The following is a 14,266-nucleotide window of genomic DNA, read 5'->3' as shown; positions in this document are numbered from 1 at the left end:
TTGGCTTGAGACCTTGGTACATCTTGGTACTTCCCGGATGAATGGATAGCAAAGAATCATGAGCTTCATCCAGAATCTTCTTCCTCAATGCCTAAACCTTCGAAACAACTAGTCTCTTCTCAAACCATAGGACACCCTGATCATCTTCAGAAAAACATGTGTCCTTGCCTTCCTTCATTTTCTCTCAGATTCGGCCAGGCCCTTTTCATCCTTTTGAGCTTCCTTGACCTCATACAATTGGGTGGATTTGATCTCCAAGTTTGCAAGAAATCCCTCTGGGACAATTTTGAGTCCAAGCCTTTGGAATTCATCACAAAGTGTGGCATTTCCGGGATTGACCATAAAAGAATTGCATTGAGCCTTTTGACTCAGTGCATCGACAACCACATTCACCTTGCTAGGATGATAATGAACATCTAGCTCATAGTATTTAATTAACTCGAGTCATCTTCTCTGTCTCATGTTCAGATCAGCTTGAGTGAAGATGTATTTGAGACTTTTGTGGTCTGTATAGATACAACACATATTTTCTAGCAGATAGTGGCACCAAATCTTCAAAGCGTGCACAACTGCCACAAGCTCTAAGTCATGGGTTATGTAGTTCTCCTCATGGTGCTTCAATTGTGTGAGGCATAAGCAACAACCCGACCTTCTTGCATAAGGACACATCCGAGGACTATGCGGGAAGCGTCACAATAGACGTCAAAACCCTTGTCCACTTTGGTTGAGGAAGAATGGGAGCGGCCATGTGAAGTTTCTTTAAAGTTTGGAAAGCTGACCCACATTCACTTGACCACTCGAATACACTTCCTGATGCACGTTTGCCCAATCTTCCAAAGGTAATATGATAAGTCAATTGGTGGAGTTTCGACATTGATGATTCAAAGGCTCCGAACAGAACGTATCGAGAACCCTCACAACCACTACACCACTACTCCGTGATTATCAACTGTGCCAAGACATAGTTGACCTCGCCAAGAAGGCTTTTCCTGCAAGCGAATCGAGAACACAAGCAAGAACAGGTAGATGCAATCTAAATATTGCTAATTACCAATGAAGTACTCAAGTTGGGGTTCCACAAACCGAACAAGCGACGAAACTATATGAAACAGAATAATCTAAGAAAAATCTGAGCCTAAACTATAATGGCTACTGTGTATATGTAGGGGGGAATGTGAGGAGGTCAACCTAGGGTTACGCAGCCGTGGAAAGAGGTGTGCATAACCTGGACTCCGACTCCAACACGCTTACAAGACCTAACAAGGCCCATAATGGTGACGCAACACCTTATTTTAATGACTTTGATTAATCTCTAAGTAATCTAAGGGTGATACCAGATCCATTGAGAATGTCTCATCAATAGCTTTCCAGTGACTCCAATAACGCCTCAATTGGATTCAGCATGCAAGAGTTATGCATGTTTTATTGACATGTTGTCCTGGGACTTGATCATGACCACAACCACAACCATGACTTTGACCACAACTAGAGCACAGCCTTGAGTCTGAGTAGACTTGACCTTCGAAGGGTGACAACCAAGTAAGGTTGTGGCGCTTCCCCCATGTTCCTAAGCAATAAAACATCACAAGAATTTAGTAGTAATCCATCTACGGAAGCATGAATAGTGAGAAACGAGTTCACCTAGTGGTCTAATTGTCGTGCACGTGCTCTTGTAATTAGACCTTGTATGATTTGAGGATTATTGGAGGTATTGATCGTATCCGAAGGAGCCATGGGCTCATCATCCTCCCCGTCTGGAATTGGAGTTGTCCTCGACTCAATCTCTTCTTCTTCTCCCAAGTAGGGCTTCCAATTTGAAATGTTAAATGTGGGACTAATCCCAAAATCTACAGGTAGGTCCAATTTGTATGCATTGTCATTGATTTTTCTCAATTATCTTAAATGGTCTATCAGCTCTAGACATCAATTGATTTTCTTAGTTCTAGAAGTCTATCCTTCCTCAAATGCAACCAAACTAAATCACCCGGTTCAAATTTTATTTTTATCCTACCTTTACTTCCAGCAATCCTATACTTTTCAATCATACTCTCTATATTCGTTTTAGTGGTTTCATGCAACTTAATAATAAATTCAGCATGTTTTTCTTAGCATCTAAATTAAGTCTTCCAAAAGTAGGCAAAGGTAGTAAATTAATAGGAGCATGGGGATTAAATCCATACACTACCTGGAACGGACTTACCTTGGTGGTAGAGTGTACCGACCTATTATAAGCAAATTCAAAATATGGTAACATTCTTCCCACATCCTTAAATTCTGCTTTAGAACTGGCTGTAACATTGTCGATAAAGTACAATTGACAACCTCTGTTTGACTATCGGTTTGGGGATGACACATAATAGAAAACAACAGCTTCGTCCCCAAATTATTCCAAAGTGATTCCAAAACTTTGTGTCATAAATAGAGACAATAGTATTAGGCACTCCATGTAGTCGAACGATTTCCCTGAAAAACAAATCAACCATGTTTGTAGCATCATCGCTCTTGTGACAAGGTATAAAATGTGTCATTTTAGAAAAATGATCCACAATTACAAATATTCTATCTCTCCCCCTCTTTGTCCTAGGAAATCCTAAAATAAATTCATGAAAATATCCTCCTAAGGTGCATTAGGAACAGAAAGAGGCATATAAAGACTATATGGATTTAAGTGAGACTTAGCTTTATTGGGAGTAGTGCAACATGACACGTAGCGCTCAACGTCACGTCTCATCTTTGGCCAACAGAAATGAGCAGCCAACACATCTAAGTCTTCTTTGCTCCAAAATGTGCCATCAATCCTGCTCCATGTGCCTCCTACAGTAACAAAAGACAAACAAAGCTAGTTAGAATGCATAGCTTGTTAGCACGATAGAGCAAACCATTATTCAACACCTATTTATTCCATGTTCTCCCTTCTTTACAATGTTCAAGCACTTCTTTAAAATACAAATCAGCAACATATAATTCTTTAATGGTCTCTAAACCAAAAATCTTATGAGAGATAACATGGTATATCACCTAGAAAGCGCATCAACAATCACATTGTCCTTTTCCTTCATATGTTTTATGATATATGGAAAAGACTCAATAAATTCTACCCATTTAGCATGTCGTTTATTCAGTTTAGCTTGACTTCGAATATGTTTCATCGATTCATGATCAGAATGTATAACAAATTCTTTGGGCCATAGATAATGATGCCAGGTTTCAAGCACACGAACTAAAGCATATAATTCTTTATCATAGATGAAATAATTCAGACTTGACCCACTTAATTTCTTGCTGAAATAAGCAACATATTTTCCTTCTTGAATTAGCACACCTCCAATTCCAATCCCACTAGCACAACATTCTAGTTCAAAGGTCTTACCAAAGTCAGGGAGTTGGAGCAATGGAGCATGGGTTAGCTTCTCTTTCAACAACTTGAATGTTTTTTCTTGTGTAGGTCTCTATTTGAAAATTACTCCTTTGTTTGTCAACTCATTTAATGGGGCAGCAATGGTGCTGAAATCCTGCACAAATCATCGATAGAAACCCGCAAGACCATAATAGCTTCTTACTTGTGTAACAGTCTCAGGGGTTGGCCAGCTCTTTATGTCTTTGAGTTTTTCTTCATCCACCTTTATTCCCTGTGGAGTAATAATATAGCCAAGAAAAGATACTCGATCCGTGTAAAAGGTGCACTTTTTGAGGTTACCAAACAAATATGCATCTCTCAAAGCGTTAAAAATAGCACGTAAATGATCAAAGTGTAGCTCATATGACTTGCTGTAAATCAAGATATCATCAAAATAAACCACCACAAATCTTCCATTGAAGGCACGTAAAACCTCGTTCATCAATTGTATAAAAGTACTTGGGGCATTAGTTAACCTAAAAGGCATTATTAACCACTCATAAAAACTAAAATTAGTTTTAAATGCAGTTTTCCATTCATCCCCAAGTTTCATCCTAATTTGGTGGTATCCAAATCACAAGTCAATTTTAGTGAAAATTATAGAGCCACTCAACTTATCAAGCATATCATCTAACCTAGGGATATGATGAGGATATCTTATAGTAATACTATTGATGGCTCTACAATCAACACACACGCCAACTACTATCTTTCTTAGGAACCAAAAGAACGGCAACATCACAAGGGCTAAGACTTTCTCGTACATACCCACTATCTTGGACTTGTCGCTGAATTTCCTTAGTCTCTTCCAGATTGGTCCTATATGCAGCACGCTTTGGCAAAGTTGCTCTCGGAATCAAATCAATTTGATGTTCAATCCCTCAAATAGGTGGTAATCCCGGGGTACCTCAGCTGGAAATACATCCACAAACTCCTACAAAAGGTTAGCAATAACAGGAGATAAAGAGCTAGATATGTCCTCAAGTGAAACTAAAGCATCTTTGCATATCAAAGTATAGCATGGCAGCTCATTATCACAAATTTTAGCAAGATCAGATTTAGTAGTAAGCATAACACACCCTTTTAGTATAATTCCATCGGACTTAGAAGTTGTTGTTGCTTTCTCCTTTTTGGGTGGAAAAACCTTTTCCGCTACATGTTGATTTTAAGATTCATTCTCAACATCACTAGCACTTACATACCCACCATCTTCGATTGCATTGTACGCTCGCTGACTTGGGCAATCTTTCATGACATGGCCAATTCCCTTGCATCGGTGGCATACAATCCCGGTCGATCGACCTAGAGAAGCAACCGAAGAAGAGTTTTTAGCTGGACCCTGCACACTTACGGATTTGCTTACCTCGGGAGTGTGCGATGATGTTGAAGGTACTACTGAACGCGCCCTACTCGAGAAGGGGGCAGCGGACCGTGTAGCAAGATGTGGGGCTATTTTGACTTGTCCCGATGTTGATTTTGATGTGGTCGTGTTTCCAAAATTGCTCCTTGGCCTCTATTGCCATCCCTGCAATTCTTTTTTTTGCCAGACATGCAAATTGGAACAATCTATGAACACTATTGTCTTCTTTGTAAGCAACTATGTCATGAATTTCACACTTTAACCCTCCATAAAAGTGTGCCATTACTGCCTCTTCATGCTCAATAATATCACAACGCAATTTGTAGCTCTTAATAATATTCTTCTATGGATCTATCACCTTGGTTTAAGTGTTACAATTTCTTATGGAAATCACATTAAAAGGAGGGTGGAACAAATCTGTTACGCATAGCAACCTTTAAAGCATTCCATGTGGTAGGCGCTAATCCATCGATGCATACTATTCCACAAGATAATTACAAATTCTTTAAATTCACTAGTGGCTTGCCTAACTCTATGCACTTCAAGAACTAAATGAGCATTGAACTCCTGTTCAACCGTCATCTCCCAGTCTAAATACTTTTCAGCATCATAAGCGCCAGCAAAAGATGGTATGGTAAACTTAACCGTAGCAAACGGATCATCGTTAACACGTAGGTTATGTTGCTGAAAATAATTACCTCCCATACCTTGACGGTTGAAGTTTAATCGGTCCTGTCGTCGTGCATCAAAGGTGTCGTGTTCTTGCCTCAAAATTTCATCATTTGCGACGGACTCCTCTTGCTCATGGTCTGCACCGTGAGGATCCACATGCCTATCGTTTGGTGGATGATCAACCACTCGATCAAAGCATGTATTGAGCATGGCAATACTATCATTAAGTTGTTGCAATGTAGTTTTTGTCTCTGCAAGCTTCTTTTTGTTGTCGTCAGCAATAGCTTGTCAATGATCATTTAACACCATTGTGAGTTCTTCCCTCAAAACACACTCATGTGCATCATATGCTTCTCCTACTATGGTTAGTCGAAGATAGAAAATAACGAAAGATAAATTATCCCTATCAACTACTAGGTGGTGGAGGTGGAGTCACACACTCTCAAGCGTCTTACCACGCTCTTGCAAATGTTCTTACCGATCACCGTAGTTGGCACAACCGGTGGCTGGTTCGTGATACCTTATCGGGTGCGAGTGAGGTAGTTGCAAGTGGAGAAACCGTTCTGATCGAGAGAAGGTGTAGCATGGACAGGCAATATTTAGTAGCAAGGAATAACAATAATTAAAATCAGATTAGCAAAGCTAAATAAAAGTCCACAGTACTCGACACAGTTGCTGGCCCGAACATGTTCCTAGAACTAGCTCAAGCAATTCGAAAACTATAGCAGACACAAGCACAATGGAACAAAATTCGCACTGCAAACTGATTCTCTTTTCTTTTTTTGAATTCTCTCTCATTTTTTGCATTCTTTGCTTCTTCTTTTTTTGCACTCTTTGCTTCTTGATTGCTTTTCTTTTTTTTTTTTGCGAATGTGACACAAACTCAAAACTCTTCTAATGCCTTTTCTAACACCAGTGAGGTACGTGAGTCACAAACTTTTTCCGGAGAGCAGGGGTATAAAGGTAATAAAAAGATCCAAGAACTTATCTCTCTCTCTCTCTCTCTCTCTCTCTCTCTCTCTCTCTCTCTTTCTCTCTCTCCCCCTCCCTCTCTGAACTTTGTCTACCTCTGTTTCGGCTATGGTGGTCGGATCCGAGAAGGTGGGTGATCGACTAGGAAGTCGGATCCGAGAAAGTTGGCGAATCTGACTAGGTGGTCACAATGACTAGATGGTCGGATCCGAGTGGGTGGTCGGAGTACCTGGTCGGGCCCCGAGTGGGTGGTCGAAGTGACTGGTTGGGACCCCATGTGGGTGGTCAGAGTGACTTGTTGGGACCCCAAGTGGGTGATCGGAGTGGCTAGTCAGGACCCCGAGTGGGTGGTTCGAGTGACTAGTCAGGATCCCGAGTGGGTGGTTGGACCGACTAGTTGGGACCCCGAGTAGGGACACGCCTCGGCTATAGCAGACTAGGGCAAACCGAGTAACTCGATGATTATATTAGCAAAGACTCGATGCTAGAAACTAGAACACAATGACTCGACCAGCAATAAAGACACTGGCAATGGACTCAAACTCAACAACGCAAAAACTAAAAAAAAAAATTGCGAAGGGCAAAGTGGTTTGGACACCATATAACTAATATCTAAATCTTTTTTTTTGTGGGGCAATTTTCTGGACTCTAGGTAATGGAACTCGACGAAATAAAAGGGATAACTGAGATAACCTAATGGGAAATCAAGGCTCTGATACCATTTGATGCGCGTTTTTCCGATCCTACAAAGGTAATATGATAAGTCGATTGGTGGAGTTTTGACGTTGATGATCCAAAGGCTTCGAATAGAACAAATCGAGAACCCTCGCAACCACTACATCACTACTTTGTGGTTATTAACCGTGCCAAGACGTGGTTGACCTCAACAAGAAGGCTTTTTCTGCAAGCAATTTGATAACACAAGCAAGAACAGGTAGATACACTCTGAATATTGCTAATTACCAATGAAGTACTCAAGTTGGGGTTCCACAAACCAAACAAGCGGCGAAACTGTATAAAACGTTATAATCTAAGCAAAATCCGAGCCTAAACTACAATGGCTACTATGTATATATAGGGGGAAACTTGAGGAGGTTGATCTAGGGTTGTGCAGCTGTAGAAAGAGGCATGCACAACCTGGACTCCGACTTCTACACGCTTACAAGACCTAACAAGGCCCATAACGGTACACAACACCTTATATTAATGACTTTGATTAATCTATAAGCAATCTCAAGGTGGGACTAGATACATTGAAAAGGTCTCGTCAGTAGCTTTGCATTGAGTACAAGAACGCTTCAATTGGACTCCGTACGTGAGAGTTATACCCATTTTATTGACATGTTGTCTTGGGACTCGACCACGACCATGACCACGACTAGAGCTTAGCCTCGAGTCCGAGCAGACTTGGCCTTCTAAGGGTGACATCTGGATAAGGTTGTGGTGCTTCCCCAACATTCCTAAGCAATAAACATCACAAGAATTTAGTAGTAATCCATCCAAGGAAGCATGAACAGCGAGAAACGAGTTCACCTGGTGGTATGATTATCGTGCACGTGCTCTTGTAATTGGACCTTGTATGATTTGAGGATTATTGGCAGTATTGATCATATCCGAAGGAGCCATGGGCTCATCAATTCCTTGCTTCAATAGCTCAGTCATTGGCTTTGCAATTTTTGAGAAGTTCTCGAATAAACCAGCAGTAATAACCCACAAGTCCGAGAAAACTCCGAATGTTAGTGATATTCTTCGGTTGAACCCAATTAAAGATTTCTTGCACTTTGTTTGAATCAACAGCAACACCATTCTTGGATAGAACATGATCTAGAAAAGCGAATTCGTTGAGCTAGAACTCACACTTGCTAAACTTTGCATAGAGTTGGTGATCTTGAAGTCAGCCAAGAACAACAGGGAGCTCTTCATCAGTCTTTGAGTATATGAGAATATCATTGATAAAAACCACAAAAAATTTGTCGAGTTCATCCATAAAAATTGTGTTCATCAAATACATGAACAACACCAGTGCATTGGTAAGGCCGAAGGACATGATGGTGAATTCATAAAGCCCATAACAGGTAGAGAAAGTCGTCTTTGGAATATCTTTCGGTTGAACCCTTATCTAGTGATAGCCCAAACCTCAAGTCAATCTTGGAGAAAACCCAAGCACCAGCCAATTGATCAAATAGAATATCAATCCGAGGAATCGAATACTTGCTCTTGACAGTGACTTCATTCAATGGACGGTAATCAATACACATCCGAAGAGTTTGGTCCTTATTCTTCACAAAGAGCGTCGGTGATTCCCAGGGTGCGGAGCTCAGGTGAATGAAACCCTTTGAGAGCAACTCCTAAATATGCTTATTTAACTCCGCTAACTCATTTGGAGGCATCTTATACGACCTTTTCGAAATCGGGGCTGTACCGGGCAAAGATCAATAGAGAACTCCACTACTTTGTCGGGTGGCATTTTGAGCAGTTCTTCTAGGAAGACATCAGGAAATTCATATACCATAGGAATATTTTTAAGATCCATGGTTGCGGCAACCTTTAGGGCATACAAGTGGAGACCACCCTCTCCAAGGTGAAGAGAAATCCGCACACCACTTTGATTCTTGAGAGAAACCACCCTCTTGGTTAACCAATTTATTCCTAATATGATATCTACTCTAGTGTCAAGGAGGATCAAATTTGCAGAAAACTGAACTCTCTCAATGAGAATCTTAGCTAAAGGGACAAACCGATCGGCTTACAACTTAGCACCAGGTGCATCGATACGAAATGAAGAAGGTAGGATTTGGGTGGCAATATTGTGACTCAAAAAATACCCTTCCTTGATGAATGAATGAGATGCCCCAGAATCGAAAAGCACAATTATAGCGGAAGAATTTACGCGTAACATACCCATCAATATATCGGGATTCTCTTGAGCTTCCTCGGGGGTGCTATAGTTCACTCGACCGCGCCTGGGAACGTGCACTATCTTGGAAGCTTGGGGAAGGAGTTGGGCTGACTATGAAGGCCTTGGAGCATTCACCATGGCTCTTGGCTTTGGGAAAGGGAAATTACGCGCATAGTGACCGACATAGCCACAATTGTAACACGGGCCACCGGGACCACCTATCACACTCCCCTTGGAGGTTGTCCTTGTGGAGTGGAGAAAGATGGATGCTGCACTATCCACATTGGTTGTGGAGCAGTCAAAGCCAACATGTGATATGAAGGAGGTTGACTCTCCATCCGCGTACGTTGAGCACTCTCACCCATGGAAGGCGACGGAACCCTCTTGTGCTAAGTCTCCTCATGGTGGCCCTTCATCTTGAACTCAATCATGAGGGATGTGCTCACCAGCTTGTTGAAGTCAGTGAATACATGAGCCGACAGCCGGTCTTGCATATTTGAGGAGAGACCATTCACAAACCGATATTGCTTCTTCTCATCGGTGTTGACCACATCCGGCACATATTGTGAAAGGTGGTTAAACACCAGCACATACTCCATGACAGGCTTGCCTCCCTACTTGAGGTCCAGAAACTCCCACCTCTTGATCTCCATCAACCCCTTAGGGATGTGATAATCACATAAGGCTTGATGAAACTCTGCCTAAGACACCCGATGGTTGGCGATGCATATGGCCAGAAAGTTGGACCACCACGTGCCAATAGCACCCTGAAGCTGATGGGCAGCAAAGAGGGCCTTCTCATGGTCCTCACACCTGAGAAGCACGAGCTTCTACTCAATGGTTCAAAGCTAGTGGTCGGCATCGAGAGGATCCTCAGCCCGCGTGAAGGTGGGCGGCTGAGTTCTAAGGAAATCCGAGAAGTCGTCATAGCGTCTGGCTCCACCTCCTTCGTGAGGGGCTGTGTTACGCACGAGAGCTTTGAGGAGCACTATCTGAGCTTGATGGTTTTGTTCTATTTGCATCAAAACATCTGTCATACTCGGCGGTGGAGGCAATTGAGGGTTGTTCTCAATAGAACCCTCGAGAAGATCTCCGAAATGTTCATGGGTTCTCAACCTGTTAGAGAAGGCAAAAATGAGAGAAGATGGAAGATTAAATCCGAACTTTAGTTTGAAATGGCAACAGCCGAACCAAGACAAACGATGCACACTAGAGGATCACATTATAGTAATGAGTATGCATGATCAAAAGGTTTCATAGAGCATGGCAAAAACACGGCCTAGCTACCCACTCAATGTTTTCTGCACAAATACCAGCAGTTAGACCGCCACTGGTGGTTAGACCGCATGCAATATGGTGGTTAGACCACTGCCAACCTGGTGGTCATATCGCTAGAAGTCTGGCATCAATAGCAGTGGCCTTTCCACCCCGTTCCACACGATGGATCATTATCTACATGTTTCTTTCTTGGGCGCCTTGCTCCGCAACAAACATCAAGATCGCAGACACCCATACATACCATGACTACCAATCATCACCCTTTGTGCTACTTTTTCATTCTTGCTTGAATAGTGCTTGTGTATCTCCTTGCGTAAGAGACATTTCATATATTGTTACCAACGTATTCACTTCCCATACCATCGCCTTATGGGACACCCCATGTAATCGCCACATGGGTAAACGATTATAACTACCATCGTATGGTGGATGTTCATACATTATTGCTAATGTATTTACTTTCCGTAATTTCGCTGCATGGAACATACTAGGCCTTTTGCCTCGCACTAGTTGAGCCCCCAATATTTACTACCATTGGGATGTGTTCCTTACCTTTTTTGTCGATGCAACATGATTCACAAAAATATCACAATGCGGAAACGAACAACATAAATGAAGCAACCAATCGTATGTTACACTTAGAGGCATAATATAGCAATTTATACATATTAGCATCAAGAGGTAAAAATAAACTTTAGTGGGTTGCTTTAGGGGTTTGACACCTTACTAACCCACATCTTATGTGTTTTTAGGCTACGTCATTAAACTAACCTCTGATGTCACGCTGGGAGGAACTGTCCAAATTGTATTATAATTAATCACCAGGAATGATCTATAAGATAATCACATTCAAAATGATTAACCAAAATCCAATTTTGGTAGTCTTGGCATGTGTTTTGTGCCCAAGGTCGGAACACATGCCTTTCTAACATATAACATCACAACAAAGCTTAAGAAACAGTGAGTAATTAAATTACATTACAAGTTCTTAAGCGCTTAACCATTTACACAATTTACAACAAAAGGAAGCTAGGAGAGTAAAGAATAGAACACCTCCAAACGAAAACTAGAAACTACGCAGCAAATGATAACACCTATTAACACCGAAAGCTAGGTGAAGCCATATGCCCTTAGGCTCCACCCAAAAGCACGCCACAGTGAGTAGTTTACGCTACTCATTTCCACCACGTACATTGGCAGGCTTGAAGTAGCCAAACACAAGCTCCTCCTCACCGGCAAAACCTCAAAGAGCAACGTGAGTACAAAAGGTATTCGCAAGACTTAATCAATAATGGGTACATATAATAACCCGACTCCAAGGATTATACATTTAAGTCATTAACAAGGAGTAGGTCACAAGGTTAAATAAATTTATAAGCGTAAGCAACCTAACATCTATGTGTGAGCATCTATACTTAACTCAAAGCACAACTATCCTGCAACATCAAGCTGCACATAAATGTAAAAAGAACCATCTCATATAATCAATAATCCTCAACAACCAAACCTAACATACTATGTCATATCCCCAAATTTAGAAACTCTACGATTAATGCGGATGGATAGAAGCATGTTCATGACCGAGAGCGCAACAATTCAAATTGTTCTTACACCCTGCAGGGGGGTAAAACTTTACCCACATGACATGGGTCCATGCTCTTGGCCCCTGAGAAAACCTTTCTCATACCTAGAACTACCCACTTGCATATGCCCCTATGGAACCGAGGTTACCGCGAGCATGTCCCGGACACCTCTGGCTCCTCACCACCTTGCTTCTCCTTTATTTTATTTTACGCATCATAAGGACGCACGGCAAGCGTCAGCACGATATATGATACTCACCTCATTCATCCATTATTCGGATATGTGGTTGTAAAGAAAGGGCTAAAGCCAACAGCACCGATAGACGATGCTTAAACGATGCAAGAAGTCTATGGCATTCGGGTTCCACTTCCGACCTACCACTAGCACCACCCACATCTCGTCTCATTTGACATCTCAAAGATCCCACATCATTATCACTGTAATTGTGAATAATAAGTAAGCCCTATGCTCGCGAATAATGGTTGAACCATTGCTTGTCCTATGCATTTCTTAGCATTTCTAATAATTTGTAAGTTAGACATCAACCATGTGATCAATGCTACAATGATATGTAAATCAATAACTCAAGGTAGAGGTAATGCTAATCCATATAGGTTCTACCCATAAGCCCGACATCGACTTGCTAACCATGCAAATGTACATATGCGACAACTTTTCAATTTAGACTCCATTCAATTCAAACAAGGTGCAATATGCTTAGATGCTTGCCTTGCTGCTTTGGTGGTTGCCTGATATTGCCCGCACAACACTCACAAACTCCGGTAGCTCGGTGTTGCCTTCTCTCGCTTCGACCGTCATTGTAACACTCTCTAAACGAATCAAGAACACATTGCATAAACAAATGAACAATGAAAAAAATGTGTAAATGATGTATGCTTGGATATTAACAGAGCACCATGTTTCAAAAACATTTGTAAAAGACCACCAAAAGATTAGGGTTTCAAAGTTTGAAATACTGGATAAGGTAACCTAAGTACACATAGTCTTGAATTGCTGGCGGTCAGACCGACGTGCAAGCGGCGATCAGACCGTGAGCGTGCAGAGATTATAGGGCCCTAGCAGTAAAACCGAAGGCAAGGTAGTGGTCAGACCACCGACCAATAGTCAGACCAGTCCTAACGACAGTCTAACTCCTAAATTCAAATATTTTGAACCAACCTACTTGCGGTAAGATTGGCCCTAGTGGTGGTCAAACCGCCAGACCTTGCCGATAGCATCTTCGTGGGGTTGCCAGTAAGGACTCCGGTGAAACCTTTGATGATGAAGAGCACCAAAATACTGCATAGGACTAAGGGAACGTATTCTATGATTGTTTGGACAACATGCATGGTCCGAACACGTAAAACCCCAAAACTGAGATCTAGACTTAGTATCCACCAGGGTTTCGTGGCAAAAATCAAAACAGCGATAGCCTAGGGCTAGGAAACAATGAGAAAATGGTAGGGGGATGTATACCTCAGCATATAGGAACATTGTCATGGATCGGAATCCTCCATGAAAGCTTGGATCCACCGAGTTGACTCCCGAAGGGTAAATGAACTCGCGGAGGAAAAAACAGTGAGGAAACCCCTTTGGCGGGGAGGAAAGGGGGAAGAATCTCAGGGAAGTCCTTGAGAAAGCTCATTGGAGTCCCGACCTCTGATCTCTAGCCGTTGACATGTCAATTTGGAGCTCTCTCTCTCTCTAGGGTTTGTTGGAGTGAGAGAGTGAATCAGAAGGACAGAGAGAGGCAAAATGAGGGAGGGGAGTGAGAGAGGAGATCTAACACTTAAGGGAGCTTCTGTGCGCTAGCAGCCAGATCGTGGGAAGCCCACATGCAAGCCTATATGGTTGTCCACCTAACGCTTAGACCGCAGTTGAGCCCGATCAGCCTGCGAGAAGGGCTTTTGCTAAATTTGTTCTAATTTCCTCCCTTTTTTCTTTCTTCTTTTGTTTCTTCTTTTCTCCAAGGTATTTAGGATCCTCCTATTTCTTACTATACCATTTCACTCCCAAAATATCCAAAATAATAACTAATCGCATAATACATACCGCCATGATGATTATGCATGCTTAGTCCCGTAATTAGCATTTTGGGATGTGA

This window comes from Phragmites australis, chromosome 14 (assembly GCF_958298935.1).
Source record: "Phragmites australis chromosome 14, lpPhrAust1.1, whole genome shotgun sequence".
NCBI lineage: Eukaryota > Viridiplantae > Streptophyta > Magnoliopsida > Poales > Poaceae > Phragmites > Phragmites australis.
This window is presented reverse-complemented; position numbering follows the sequence as displayed.